The 16,051-nt window shown below is 38.5% G+C and overlaps 1 pseudogene; it reads right to left on the bottom strand.

The window, feature by feature from the left end:
* Positions 1-5,535: 5,535 nt before the first annotated feature.
* LOC105528334 lies at positions 5,536-7,737 on the bottom strand (annotated as a pseudogene).
* Between the last annotated feature and the right edge of the window lie 8,314 nt (positions 7,738-16,051).

The following is a 16,051-nucleotide window of genomic DNA, read 5'->3' as shown; positions in this document are numbered from 1 at the left end:
ACCATTTGACCCAGCCATCCCATTACTGGGTATATACCCAAAGGAGTATAAATCATGCTGCTGTAAAGACACATGCACATGTATGTTTATTGTGACACTATTGACAATAGCAAAGACTTGGAATCAACCCAAATGTCCATCAATGATAGACTGGATTAAGAAAATGTGGGATATATGCACCAAGGAATACTATGTAGCCATAAAAAAGGATGAGTTTGTGTCCTTTGTAGGGACATGGATGAAGCTGGAAACCATCATTCTGAGCAAACTAGCACAAGAACAGAAAACCAAACACCGCATGTTGTCACTCATAGCCGGGAATTGAACAATGAGAACACTTGGACACAGAAAGGGGAACTTCACACACCGAGGCCTGCCATGGGGTGAAGGGAGGGAGGAGAGATAGCATTAGGAGATATACTTAATGTAAATGATGAGTTAACGGATGCAGCACACCAACGTGGCACATGTATACATATGTAACAAACCTGCACATTATGCATATGTACCCAAGAACTTAAAGTATAATTAAAAAAAAAACTAAATGCCTTAACTTTGTTCCCCAGCTTTTTATCTTTTTATTTTCTCTATTTATATTTAATTATACTACTATGTTTTGAAAAGTTATTGTAGTTATTATTTTTGATTAGTTCATCATTTAATCTTTTTACTTAGGATAAAGGCAGTTTACACACAGTTTAGTGTTATAATATGTTGTGTTTTTCTGTGTACTTTTTTTTCAACTTTTATTTTAAGTCCTGGGGTACATGTGCAGAATGTGCAGGTTTGTTTTATAGGTAAACGTGTGCAATGGTGGTTTGCTGCATAGATGAATCCATCACCTAGATATTAAGTTCAACATCCATTAGTTATGCTTTTTGATGTTCTCCCACTCCCCACTTCCTCCTGACAGGCCCCAGTGTGTGTTGTTTTCCCATGTATCTGTGTGTTATCATTCAGCTCCCACTCATATGTGAAAACGTATGGTGTTTGGTTTTCTGTTTCCACGTTCGTTTGCAGAGAATAACAGCTTCCAGCTCCATACATGTCCACACAAATGACCTAATCTCATTCCTTTTTATTGCTGCATAGTATTCCATATTGTAAACATACCATATTTTTTAAATTCACTCTAACATTGATGAGCATTTTGGTGGATTCCATGTCTTTGCTATTGTGAATAGTGCTTCAGTGAACACATATATGCATGTATCTTTGTAATGGAATAATCTATATTCCTTTGGGTATATATCCAGTAATGGGATTGCTGAACCCCATTGTATTTCTGACTCTAGGTCTTTGAGGAATCACCACACTGTCTTTCACAGTGGTTGAACTAATTTACACTCACACCAATAGTTTAAGAGTATTTTCTCTGCAACCTGGCCAGCATCTGTTGCTTTTTGACATTTAATAATTGCCATTCTGATTGGTATGAGATGGCATCTCATTGTGCTTTTGAGTTGCATTTCTCTAATAATTCTCTGATGATTTTTTATGTATTTATGTGGAGTCAGTGATAATATTCCCCTTATCATTTCTGATTGTGTCTGTTTGATTCTTCTATTTTTTCTTCTTTATTAGCATAGCTAGCTGTCTACCTATTTTATTAATTTTTTTTTTTCAAAATATCAGCTCCTGGATTCTTTGTTTTTTTGCAGGGTTTTTAATGTCTCTATCTCCTTCAGTTCCTATCTGATCTTGGTTATTTCTTGTCTTCTGCTAACTTTGGGGTTTGTTTGCTCTTGGCTCTCTAGTTCTTTTAGTTGTGATGTTAGATTGTTAATTTTAGATCTTTATAGCTTTATAATGTGGGCATTTAGTGCTATAAATTTTCTTCTTAACACTGCTTTAGCTGTGTTCCAGAGATTCTGGTACATTGTCTCTTTGTTTTCAGTAGTCCCAAAGAACTTCTTGATTTCTGCCTTAATTTCCTTATTTACCCAGGAGTTATTCAGGAGCATGTTGTTCAATTTCTGTGTAGTTGTGTATTTTGGGTGAATTTTTTAGTCTTGTATTCTAGTTTGATTGCACGATGGTCTGACAGACTGTTAAAATTTCAGTTATTTTGCATTTATTTAGGAGTGTTTTTCTTCTGATTATATGAGCAATTTTAGAGTAACTGTTATGTGACAATGAGAAGAGTGTATATTCTTATTTTTTTTTGAGGGGGGGTGTGGAGAGTTCTATAGACATCTATGAGGTCCCCTTTATTCAGAGCTGAGTTCAGGTCCTGAAAATGTTTGTTAATTTTCCATCTTGATGATCTGTCTAGTATTGTTATTTGGGTGTTAAAGTCACCCACTATTATTGTTTGGGAATCTAAGTCTCTTTGTAGGTGTCTAAGAACTTACTTTATGAATCTGGGTGTTCTTGTATTGGGTGTACATAAATTTAGGATAGTTAGCTCTTCTTGTTGAATTGCTTTCCTTAAATATCAAGCTGATTTGTTGTTATATCGTCAGGTACAATCAGAGCTTAGCAACTTGTTGAATAAAATATTAGAAATGTCAAAAAAGCAGACAAAATTTCAAACTAGAAAAAAATCCATTCACCATGTGAGCCAGGATGGTCTCGATCGCCTGACCTCATGATCCGCCCGTCTCGGCCTCCCAAAGTGCTGGGATTACAGGCTTGAGCCACTGCACCCAGCCAGAATTGATTCCTGGAAAAAAATCTCTGCAAATATTAATCAAAAACAAAATTATAGAAAAATTATGCTTTTTAAATCTATGTATGTGTGGATAAATAGTTAGATAGATAAATTAATGGATAGATAGATAGGAATCCTTCAGCCTTTAAAAATCACATTAGGGCTGGGCGCGGTGGCTCACGCCTGTAATCCCAGCACTTTGGGAGGCCGAGGCGGGTAGCTTACAAGGCCAGGAGATCGAGACCATCCTGGCTAACACGGTGAAACCCCATCTCCACTAAAAATACAAAAAATTAGCTGGGCGTATTGGCAGGCACCTGTAGTCCCAGCTACTCGGGAGGCTGAGGCAGGAGAATTGCTTGAACCTGGGAGGCGGAGGTTGCAGTGAGTCGAGATTGCACCACTGCACTCCATCCTGGGTGACAGAGCAAGACTCTGTCTCAAAAAAAAAAAAAAAAAATCACATTAAAGGTGAATTTTTGGGACTGTATCTGATAGAGTTTGGCTGTGTCCTTACCAAAATCTTATCTTAAATTTTATTCCCATCATCTCCACGTGTCATAGGAGAGACCTGGTGGCAGATAATTAAATCATGGAGGAAATTACCTCATGCTATTCTCGTGATAGTGAGTGAGTTTTCTTGAGATCTGATGGTTTTATAAGAGACTTTTCCCCCTTTGCTTGGCACTTCTCTTTCCTGACACCATGTGAAGGGAGACACGTTTGCTTCCACTTCCACCATGATTGTAAGATTCCTGAGTCCTCCTCAGCCCTGCAAACTGTGAGTCAATTAAACTTCTTTTCTTTGTAACTTACCCAAGTGTGGGCAGCTTTTTATAGCAGCATGAGAATGAATTAATATAGTAAATTGGTACTGAGGGAGTGGGACGCTGATGTTAGACTACTCAAAAATGTGGAGGTGACTTTTTAACTGGGTCACAGGCAGAGGTTGAAACACTTTGGAAGGCTCAGAAGAAGACAGAAATATGTGGGAAAGTTTGAAACTTCCTAGAGACTTGAATGATTATGACCAAAATGCTGATAGTGATATTGACAATAAAGTCCTGGCTGAGGTGGTCTCAGATGGAGATGAGTAACTTGTTGGCAACTGGAGCAAAGGGATCATTGTGATGCTTTAATAGAGACTGACAGCATTTTGCCCCAGCCCTAGAGGTCTGTGGAACTTTGAACTTGAGAAAGATGATTTAGGGTATCTGGTGGAAGAAATTTCTAAGTGGCAAAGCATTCAAAAGGAAGCAGAGTATAACAGTTTGGAAAATTTGCAGCCTGATAATGAGATAGACAGAAAATAAAAACCAATTTTCTGGGGAGAAATTCAAGTCAGCTGCAGAAATTTGCATCAATAACAAGAAGTCAAATGTCAATCTCCAAGAAAATGTCTACAGGGAATGTCAGAGACCTTTATGACAGACCCTCCCATCACAAGCCTTGAGGCCTAGGAGGGAAAAATGGTTCCTGGGCCAGGCCCAGGGCCCCCTGCTCTATGCAGCCTCAGGACATGGTGTCCTGCTTTCCAGCTGTTTCAGCTCAAGCTGTGGTTAAAAAAGCCTAAGATACAGCTCAGGCCATTGCTTAAGAGGCTGTAAGTCTCAAGCCTTGGTGGCTTACACGTGGTATTGAACCCGTGGGCACACAGAAGTAAAGAATATAGGTTTGGGAACATCTGCCTAGGTTTCAGAGAATGTATGAAAATGACTGGATGTCCAGGCAGAAGTTTGTTGCAGGGGTGGAGCCCTCATGGAGACCCTCTGCTAGGGCTATATGTGACAAAAATGTGGGATTGGAGCCCACACACAGAGTCCTCACTGTGACACAGCCTAGTGGACCTGTGAGAAAAGGGTGACTGTTTTCCAGACACCAGAATGTTAGATTCACCACCAGCTTGCATAGTGCAACTGGAAAAGCTACAAATAATTAATTCCAGCCTGTTAAAGCAGTTGGGAGGGAAGCTGTACTTTGCAAAGCCACAGGAGTGGAGCTCCCCAAGCCATGAGATTCCACCTGTTGCATCAACCTGAGCTGGATGTGAGACATGGACTAAAAGGAGATCATTTTGAAACTTTAAGGTTTAGTGACTGCCCTATTGTATTTCAGACTTGCATGGGGCCTGTAGTCCTTTTGTTTTGGCCAATTTCTCCTATATGGAATGGATGTTTTTACCCAAATGCCTGTACTTCCATTGTATCTGTGAAGAAACTAACTTGCTTTTGATTTTACTGGGTCATAGGTGGAAGGGACTTACCTTGTCTCAGATGAGACTTTGGAGTTGGACTTTGGGGTTAATGTTGGAATGAGTTAAGACTTTGGACGACTGTTGAGGAGGCATGATTATGTTTTGAAATGTGAGTACATGAGATTTTGGAAAGATCGGGGATTGAGAAATATGGTTTGGCTGTGTCCCCACCCAAATCTCATCTTGGATTGTTGTTCCCATAATCCCCTCTTGTTGTGGGAGGGACCCAGTGGAAGGTAGTTGAATCATGGGTGAAGTTACCCTCATGCTGTTCTCTTAATAGTGAGTGAGTTCTCATGAGATCTGATGTTTTTTTATAAGGGTATTTCCCCCCTTTTCTTGGCACTTCTTCCTGCTGCCATGTGAAGAATGATGTATTTGCTTCTTTTTCTGCCATGATTGTGTTTCCTGAGGCCTTCCCAGCCCTGGGGAACTGTGAGTCAAGTAAATCTATTTTCTTTATAAATTACCCAGTCTCAGGCAGTTTTTTATAGCAATGTGAGAACTGCCTAATACACTATCACTCACAACTCCAAAATCCATAATGATTTAAGGATGTACTTTCTCATGCTTCCCTCCTGGTTACCACCTCCACTCCAAAACAGTTCAATATAGCCATGGCTCAAGTTTAATAGGAAAAAAGAGAAACTTTTGAATAGTTTTTTGGGGTTGCCTTTGTTGTTTTGTACTTTGGTGATCTGGGTGGTACGTATTCCTCTTTGCCATTATATTGAGTAATTCCCTGAGGTATAGTCCTATGGCTAAACTGGCATGTCTTTTCCTTGATTTTTCCACATTTTCCCTGAGAATGGTATTGCCTCCAAAGCCGGAATAATCCTTACTCGTCCTGGCTTCTGGCTTCTCATGTGGTTTCTCAATGGACTTCTCAGGAACTTCCTTGTCTTCATTTTTGGTGATAGACACTACAATGAGTGACTTTCCCAGAGTGGCTGCACAAAAACTGAAGATGGCTCTTTAGGGAGCTTTTTGCACACTTCAGCATAAATTAACTTTAGGGGTTCCTGTAGATCCACAGCTACATCTGCATTTATGTTATTATTATATGGTGAAGCAGTATTTGCCATTGATAACTTTGTAGCACTTGGAGGAGAAACTGATATAGTCATCTGGTTGAAACTGTACCTCTGAACAGAGGAATTGTCTATTAGATCTTTTTCTTGCGGAGTTGTGGTTAATGTAGGAAGCTCAGCTGCACATGGAGGACTGGTACTCGAGTTGATTTACCCTGATCAGAGGTGCATTGTCTGCTCATCTACAGGCACTGGACAACAAACAACTCTTTATTATCCTTTTCTTTGTAGACAACTTTAACAGCATAAGAAATCCTATTCTCCAAAATGAGTTCCCCTGGCATTCTTGATAAAGGTGGAAAATTTGAGGCTAGTAAGCCAAACTTTGTTGTTGGATCCTTTGATTCAGCTGTTGAAGGATGGGGTCTTGGGATACTATCATCTTCTCATCACCTTTAACCTCTGAAAAGAGTTCTTCTGCTTCTACCATAGTCTCCATTCTGTTTTATCTGCACAGTGGAAGTCTCCTTTTGAAGTTAAGTTTGCTCCAGATGCTTCATTACTGTAGGATTATGTTGTTCAGTTTGGAAAGTTTCTTGAACTACATGTGCTCAATGATCCACCCTCCAATAATACAAAGCCCTCTATTTAGTGTTCTGAACCACTAGATGACCCAAAATGAGGTTTCACACACTTTTTTTTGAATGGTAGACCCATATTCATAGCAGCAGCATTTATTTTATGAGACCCTGGTGAATTAAAATTATTTGCAAAACTACCATTGGGAAAGGAAGCCAGTGGTGTTTCACAGTAAAGTGCAAGATTTGGAGATGAAGACTGAGGCAAAATACCGTAGACCGAGTACTGTTGGTGAGGATTATATACAAGCTGCACAAAGACTGGTGAGGCATACTGTGCTTGAGTTTGAATGGGCTGGCTATATACACTAGAATCCATCAGTTGATAATCATTCTTAGCAAATAAAATGTATTGATGGCCTTTATCCTTGCAATGATTGGCTTGCCCTGAAATGTTTTAACTTATTCTCTTAAGCATTTAAAAGCCTGTTGTGCGTCTGTGTCTGACTGGAAAGTGATATACCAGTTGCGATTGTGTGCAAACTCACAGATTATCACTTTGGTTCAGTTTGCACTTTTGATCAAAGCTTTTACTTCCTCTATCGATGTTCCAGAAATCTAAGAATCGCAATACAATGCTTATGACTTGATCTCACTTTCTCACCCTTCTCGTCAACTTGTACCATAGGAGAAGATCTCAACACTTCAAGAATTAGATCAGGGTCTGTGGTCAACTTTTTTATTTCCTCTATGTTGGCAACTGTCCAAATTTAGATGAAATAATCAATATCCGTTGGAGATATCAAGTAAAGGTCCTTTGACAACTTTTTTTTGTGTGTGAAAAACACAATTCTAATTGTTTCTTCAAACATTCTTTTAAGTATTCTGTAGAAATTGCTGAATTGTTTTCTGTAAAAACATCATATATTTGGTAATTCAGATCTTTTGGGCTTGAAATTAGTTTTCAATTGATTCTTCAATGCCTGTAGTATTTCTTGTGATTTCACAAGACAAAGAATACATTACTTTATATTCTTTACACATGTCTCCTGAGAGCTCTGCATTACACTCAGGATGAGCACCTGATAAAGCTGCTGTTTCATGCCAAGATATTTCAGTTTCATGCCAAGATATTTCAGTTTCATGAGTTACTTGGGTGGCATCAGTATTTCCAGAAGCAATTTTTTGCCATACTTTGGCATTAGGATTTAAAACAGTTCCTTTAGATGTTACCTGCGCATTTCACCTTTCTCCCTCCGCAGCCTCACATGTTGTTCGCCTCCCTCCCAGAGGGCCTCGAAATGTCTCCCTGTGTACTTACTATTACCAGTGAGTTTTTTTACCCTCGGATAATTTCTTATTGTTTATTAATGTCTTTTCCTTTCAGATTGAATTGTTTCCTTAGCATTCCTTTTAAGACAGGTATGGTGTTGAAGAAAACCCTCCACTTTTTTTTGTTAGGGAAAGTCTTTATTTCTCCTTCATGATTGAAGGATATTATTGTCAGACATACTATTCTAGGATATTATTTTTTCTTCAACACTTTAAATGTGTCATGCCATTTTATCCTGGCCTGTAAAGATTCCACTGAAAAGTCTGCTATCAGACATGTTGGACCTTTACTGTGTGTTCTTTGTTTTTCCTTTTTCTCTTGCTGATTTTAGAATTTTTTCTTTATCCTTGGCCTTTGGGAGTTTGATTATTAGATTCCTTGAGAAAGTCCTTTTCGGGGTTAAATCTGCTTTGTGTTCTATAATGTTCTTTCACTTGGATATTGATATATTTCTCTGGGCTTGGGAAATTCTGTTACTATAGCTTCGAGTAACCTTCTTCAAGCTCACTATTTTTTTCTTCTTCTTCTTGATCAATTCTGCCATTAAAGAACTCTGATGCATTGTTCAGCATGCCAGTTGCATTTTTCAGCTCCAGAATTTCTGCTTGATTCTTTTAAATTATTTCAATCATTTTGTTAAATTTATCTGATAAAATTCTGAATTCCTCGTTCATGTTATCTTGAATTTCTTTGAGTTTCCTCAACACGGCTACTTTAAATTATCTGTCTGAAAGGTCCCTTCCCTGGTGCCTTACTTAATTAACTTGGTGAGGTCATATTTTCCTGGATGGTGTCAATGCTAGTAGATGTTCTTCAGTGACTTGACATTGAGGAGTTAGGTATTTATTGTAGTCATCACTGCCTGGACTTATTTGTACCTGTCCCTGGGAAGACTTTACAGATATTTGAAGGGGCTTGCTTGGGTGTTGTGTTCTAAGCTGTTTCTTCTTTACAGGGCACCTGTAAACCCAGTAATGTTCTGGTTCTTGCAGACTTGTAGAGATACCATCTTGATGGTGTTTGACAAGATCCAGGAGAATTATCTGGATTACCAGCCAAAGATTCTGATTCTCTTCCCTTGTTTTTTTCCAAACAGAGTCTTTCTCTCTCTCTGTTCTGAGCCATCTAAAGCTGGGGTTGAAGTGGCACAAGCACCTCTGTGGCCACCACCACTATGACTGTGCTGGTTCAGACCTGAAGCCAGCACAGCACAACACTGGGTTTCTCTCAAGGCTTGGTGTAACAACTCCCTGGGAGCCTGAGAGTTTAAGGCTGCAGTGAGTTATGATAATGTCACTTACTACAAACTGAAAGGCTTTCAGTTTTTCCCCATTCAGTATTATACTACCTGTGGGTCCTTTGTATATGGCTTTTATTATGTTGAGATATGTTTATTCAATAAACAGTTTTTTAAGGGTTCTTATCATGAAAGGATGTTGAATTTTATCAAATGCTATTTTAGCATCAATTAAAATAATCATAAGGTTTTTGTCATTTATACATATATTAAACCATACTTGCATCTCAGGGAAAAATCTCACTTGATCATAATGGATGATCTTTTTAATGTGTTGCTGAATTTGGTTTGGTAATATTTTGTTGGAAATTTCTGCATCACTATTCATCCATGATATTGGCCTGTAGTTGTTTTTTTGTTTTTTTTTGTTTGTTTGTTTGTTTGTTTTTAATGTGTCTTCAGTTTTGGTGTCAGGGTAATACTGGCCTCATAGAATGAGTTTACAAGTATTCTCTTTTCCACTGTTCTTCAGAATAATTTGAGTAGAATTGGTATTAGTTCTTCTGTAAATATTTGGTAGAATGCAGCAGTGAAACCATCAGATCTTTGGCTTTTCTTCACTGGGGAAGTATTTATTATGGCTTTGATTTTTTTTATTTGTTATTGGTCTGCTTAGGTTTCTAATTTCTCCATGGTTCAATCCTTGTAGGTGGTATGTGTTTGGGAATTTGTCTATTTTTTCTAGATTTGTCAATTTATGGCATATTGTTGCACATAGTAGCCACTAATGATGCCTTCAATTTCTGCAGTATCAGTCATAATGTCTCCTTTTAAATCTCTGATATTATTTATTAGGGTCTTCTCCCTTTTTGCTTAGTCTCCTTAAACGTTTTTCAATTTTGTTGTTCTTTTAAAAATCCAACTTTTTGTTTCATTTATCTTTTATGTTGTTTTCTCCATTTCAAATTCATTTATTTCTGCCCTCATACTTATTTTTTTCTTTTAATAATTTTGTGTTTGGTTTGCTCTTGCTTTTCTAACTTTTAGACATGCATTGTTAAAGTTATGTATTTGAAGTTTTTTTTTTTTCTTTTTTGATGTAGGCACTTATAGCTATAAACTTTTCTCTTAGTACTGCTTTTGCTGTATCCCATAGGCTTTGATATGTTACATTTCCATTATAGTTTATCTCAAGAAAGTTTTCAATTTTCCTTATAATATCTTCATTGTCCCACTGGTCATTCAAAAGCATATTGTTTAGATTCCATGTGTTTTTTAGTTTCCAAATTTCCTCTTATTGATTTATCATTTTATTCCCTTGTGGTCAGATAAAATGCTTGATATATTTAAATTTTTTGAACGTTTTATGCCTTGTTTTGTCACCTAACATATTGTTTGTCCTTAAGAATAATCTATGTTCTGAGCAGAAGAATGTGTATTTTAGAGCCATTAGATGAAATGTTCTATAAATATCTGTTAAGCCCATTTGCTGTGTAGTGCAGATTAAGTCTGATGTTTCTTTGTTGAGTTTCTCTCTGGGAGATGTGCCCAATGCTGACACTGAGGTTGTAATGTCTACAGCTATTATCTTATTGGGATATATTTCTTTCTTTAGCTTTAATAATATTTGCCATATATATCTGGATGCTCCAGTGTTAGGTGCATAAAGATTTACAACCATTATATCCTGTTATTGGACTGACCCTTTTAGCATTATATAATAACCTTCTTTATCTTTTACAGTTTTTTCCTTGCAATCTATTTTCTCTGATATCAAAATAGTTACTCTTGCTCTTTTTTGGTTTTCATTGCCATGAAGTATCTTTTTCTACCTCTTTATTTTTAGTCTATGAATATCTTTGTAAGTAAAGTGTGTTTTTTTGTAGGCAATAGATCATAAGGTCTTGCTCTTTCGTGCATTCAGCCACTCTATGTCTTTTGATTGGAGAGTTTAGTCCATTCACATTCAATGTTATTAATGATAAGTAGGAACTTACTCCTGCCATTTTGTTAGTTTCCTGAATGTTTTGTCGTGTTCTCTTCCTTCTTTCCTTCCTTCCTGTCCTTCTTTGAGTGAAGATAAATTTTCTCTGGTGGTATGATTTAATTTCTTGTTTTTATTTTTATTTTTGTATCTATTGTATGTTTTTTGATTTGCGGTTACTCTGAAACTTGAAATTACTGTCTTATGACTCAGTGTTTTAAACTGATGACAACTTAACACTAATTGCATAAACAAACAAAGAAAACATGTAAAAGACACTAATAAAAACTCTACGCTTCAACTTTATCCTCTCACTTTTTAACTTCTTGTTGTTTCTTCTTATGTCTTGTTGTACTGTGTATGTCTTGAAAAGTTGTTGTAGTCATTTTCTTATTGGTTCATCACTTAGTTTTTCTACTTAAGATATATTTATACACCACAATTACAGTGTTATAATATTCTGTGTGCTGACTATTACTAGTGAGTTTTGTATCTTCAGATAATTTATTCTTGCTCACTGAAATCCTTTGCTTTTAGATTGAAGAACATTTTTCAGCATTTGTTTTTAGGACAAATCTGGTGCTGATGTAATCCCTCAGCTTTTGTTTGTCTGAGAAAGTCTTTATTTCTCCTTTGGGGTTGAAGAATGTTTTCACCAGATATCTTCTTCTCGGGTAAAAGTTTTTTTTTTTTTTTTTTCTTCAGCTCTTTAAATATGCCATGACACTCTCTCCTAGACTGTAAGGTTTCCACTGAAAAGTCTGCTGCCAGACGTATTGAACCTCCATTGTATGCTATTTGTTTTTTGTTTTTGTTTTTTTTTCCTCTTGCTGGTTTTATAATCCTTTCTTTATCTTTGACCTTTAGGGGTTTGATTACTAAATGCCTTGAGATAGACTTCTTTGGGTTCTATCTTCTTGGTGTTTTATAGCCTTCTTGTATCTGAATGTTGATATCGTTTTCCAGATTGGGAAGTTCTCTAGTATTATCCCTTTGAATAAATTTTCCACCTGATCTTCTTCTCTACTTCCTCTTTAAGGCCAATAACTCTCAGATTTGCCCTTTTGAGGCTATTTTTGCATTTTGTAGCTTTGCTTCATTATTTTTTTTTTCTTTTGTTCTCCTATGACTGTGTACTTTAAAAGAGACTGTCTTCAAGCTCACTAATTCTTCATTCTGCTTGATAAAGTCTGCTATTAAGTGATTCCAATGCATTATTTGGTATGTCACTTGCATTTTTGCTTAATTCTTTTAAATTATTTTAATCTCTTTGTTAAATTTATTTGATAGAATTCTGAATTCCTTTTCTGTGTTAATTCCAATTTCTTTGAGTTTTCTCAAAAGGGCCATTTTCAATTCTCTGTCTGAAAGGTCACATATGACTGTTTCCCCAGGATTAATCACTGATGCCTTATTTAGGTCATTTGGTGAGATCATGTTTTCCTGGATGGCCTTGATGCTTGTAGATGTTCATCCATGTCATCAGGGCATTGAAGAGCTATATATTTATCGTAGTTGTCACTGTCTGGGCTTGGTTGTGACTGTCCTTATTGAGAAGTCTTTTCAGGTATTCAAAGAAACTTGGGTCTCAAGCTAAATATCACTGTTGTTTTTGCAGATTTGTAGAGGTACAAAATTGGTAGTTTTGGATAAGATGTAGAAGAATTCTCTAGATTACCGGATAAGGACTCTATTTTTTGCCTTATTTTCTCTCAAATGAATGGTGCCCCTCTGTCTATGCTGAGTAACCTAGGACTGGGGGTGTGGTGGTGCAAGTATCCTTTGGCTGACACTCCTGTGCTGGGTCAGACCTGAAGTCAGCATACACTAGGTCTTGCCCAAGGCCTGCTGTAACCATTACCCGGCTACCACCTATGTTTATTCAAGGTCTTAGGGCTCTACAATCAGCTGGTGATAAAGCCATCCAGGTTTCTGTTCTTCCCTTCAAGGCTGCAAGTTCCCCTAGGCCTCAGGCAGGTCCAGAGATGCCAACTGAGAGTCAGAATTTGAAGTTAAAAACCTTAGAAGTTTGCCTGATGTTCTATTCTACTGCAGCTAAGCTGGGACTCATACCACAATATAAAGTCCTTCCCACTTTTCCCTTCCCTTTCCACAGGCAAAGGAGCCTCTCTCTTTGGGCACAACCACCACCAACCCATAGAGCAGGGTGGGTCATTCTACCAGTCCACCACTAATGCTCACAAAGCCCAAGATCTTTTCAGTCATTTTGTGTTGAATGATGCAGGTCTGAGACTCACCCTTTAGAGCAACAGACTCTACTCTGGCCCGGGGCAGGTCCAGAAATGCTGTCCAGGAGCCTAGGCCTGAACTTGGGGACCCTAATAGTCTGCTTCTTGCTCTATCCCACTGTGGTTGAACTGGTACCTAAGGTACAAGACAATGTGCCCTTTACTTGTCCCTCTGCTTTTCTCAAACAGAAGGAGTCTTTCACTGTAGCCACTACACCTGGAAATGCACTGGGTCACATCTTTAGTCGGCACATCTCAGAGCCCAGGGCCCATGGTGTACTGCCTGGATATTGCTGTTTGTTATTTAGGGACTAAGGACTTTTTAGTCAGCAGGTGATGAACTCTTCTAGGTCTGGATCTTTCCCTTCAAGGCAGCGGGTTCTCTTTTGGCTCAGGCTGTGTATAGAAATGTCATCCAGGAGCTCAGACCTGTAACGGGGACCTTACAACTCTGCCTGGTGACATATTCTACTGTGGGTGAGCTGGTATCCAAGATGCAAGACAACACCCTATTTACCCTTTATTATCTTCTCCTTAAGAAGAAGAAAGAAGATGCTTTCATTGTTGTGAGCTACACTGCCTGGGGTTAGGGGAAGGGTGAAGCAAGCACTCCTTTAGCTGCCCCAGCAGGTGTCTCCAAAGATCACATGCCACTCTAGTCCTCTGGCTCTGAGCCCAGTCTAGCACTAAGAGTTGCCTAGGAATTGCAGTCCTTGTGTCCTAGATTGCCTTCCAAGTTTACCTAGTACCCTAGATCACTTTGGCACATGCTGGCGAGGCTTGCTGAGAAACTCAAGTTCTGACCGATGGGATGGGCAGTTCTCCTCTGGCTAAAGCTGGTCCAAATACTTCTTCATGCACAAGTACTCGCTGAGCCCAGCACAGCTTCATTCTGTGCTGTGACAGGGTAGCACAGAGTTCAATGCAATGTCCCACAGTCACTGCACTCTCCCTCCCCAAGTGCAAAGACTCACTGTGCTTCATGGTGACCTGTGGGAGACGAGAGATAGGTGCCATTGGGGATTCAAGACTGTCTCTCCAACCATCCTCAATGCCTCTTTAATGATATGAAGTTAAAACCAGGTACTGTGATTGCTCAGCTGATTTTTGGTTCTTGTTATGATGCTTTTCTGTGTGCAGGTAGCTGTTAAAATTTGGTGCTCCTGCTGGGGGTATAAATGGTTGTAGGCTCCTATTCTACCATTTTCTGTGTGTTATTTCTATTTTGAGAATGCCTTTGTAACTCAGAAATTATTTCAAAATATGCTCAGAGCTTCAAAAATGCTCACAACAGGAAATCTAACTGGCACAGTTTGGATCATGTGCCCATGCCCAGTCCAATCAACCATGCTCAGTGCCTTGGCTGTCCTTTTACTAATATGGGTGCTGGACATCAAGATTGTGAATAAAGGAGTTTCTTTTTTTAAAAAAAAAGGTAAAGGGTAACAGCTTGTGGGATGAACAGACACCCCATATGATCATAATATGTTACATGCCCCCATTCGTGAGCACCACATCCTGTTTCTTCAGAGGAATCTCACCATCACCAAGACTAAAGCAGTATTTTAGCCAGGAATTTCCCCTTCATCTCTACATAAAGAATGTCAAAACTGGAGAGGCTATCAGAGATCCTTAGGATGAGCCTCATCATTTGTTAAGGATGAAGAAACAAGGCCCAGAGAAGAAACTGATATCACACAATGGGACAGTATTACATACAGATTCTGTGACTCAATTTCATGTTCTTTCTCCCAAATGAAATTCTACTTTAATCTGAGAAGGGATTCAGAATCTCATCTGTAGGGTTACACATTGGTTCTCAGTTGGCTAAAGCCTTAATTTCTGATTTCAGGAGATTTATTAATATATATGTGTGGGAGTGAGAATCTTTATCCTTTTCCACCCTGGTTGTTCTACCCCTACCTCATCCTTCCCCCATTCCCAATTCCCCCTCTACCAGCCGCTCTTGGTAAGCTGGAAGATGTTGGGCTCATTCCTCAATAGGGGATGTTAGTGATTCTGGGTAAACTTATGTTGTGTTTTTGGCCAAGCCCAACCTCTTAGTGTGTGATTGGCTTTCCTTTTCTCTGTAGACTTTACCAATGGTTCCGATGTCAAAATATCTGGAGGTTCATGGACAAATTTTTTAAATATGTATTTTACAATATATTTTATTGTGTGATTCCTTTCTGCTATCATATGCATTTTTGCAACAGCTGCAGCTCTCCTTTCAAATATGAAATTCAGCCTCACATTAGGAAGCTGGATCAGTAGGTTCAATCCACCTCCATTAAGACCACCCTCATCCCACACTACCTGGTTCCATCTAAAAAGGGATCTCCAGCATACTCTTACCATTTGGGTTTACTTCTAGACTGCTCTTTTTGACTGAGTCTTCACAATAGATTCTTTTTATTCAAAATTTACTTTATTTAAAATGTTTTTTATCAAAGCAATATATAGCTGGAATAGCAGGGTATTCCATCAACCCCATTTCTCAATAGATGTCAGTAACTCCTTCTGACTCCCCAGCCTATTTCCCAGAGTTAAACATCTCTAAGTCTTTTTTTTTTTTTTTTTTTTTTTTTAATTTTTGTATCTTTAGTAGAGACGAGGGTTCACTATGCTGGTCACGGCGGTCTCGAACCACTGACCTCAAGTGATCCTCCTGCCTCGGCCTCCCAAAGGACGAAGGTTACAAGAGTGAGCCACTGCATCCAGCCCAGGTTTCT

This window comes from Mandrillus leucophaeus, unplaced genomic scaffold (genome assembly GCF_000951045.1).
Source record: "Mandrillus leucophaeus isolate KB7577 unplaced genomic scaffold, Mleu.le_1.0 Scaffold713, whole genome shotgun sequence".
Classification (NCBI taxonomy): Eukaryota; Metazoa; Chordata; class Mammalia; order Primates; family Cercopithecidae; genus Mandrillus; species Mandrillus leucophaeus.
The sequence above is the reverse complement of the archived record's forward strand: the minus strand, read 5'-3'. Positions and strand labels throughout refer to the sequence as shown.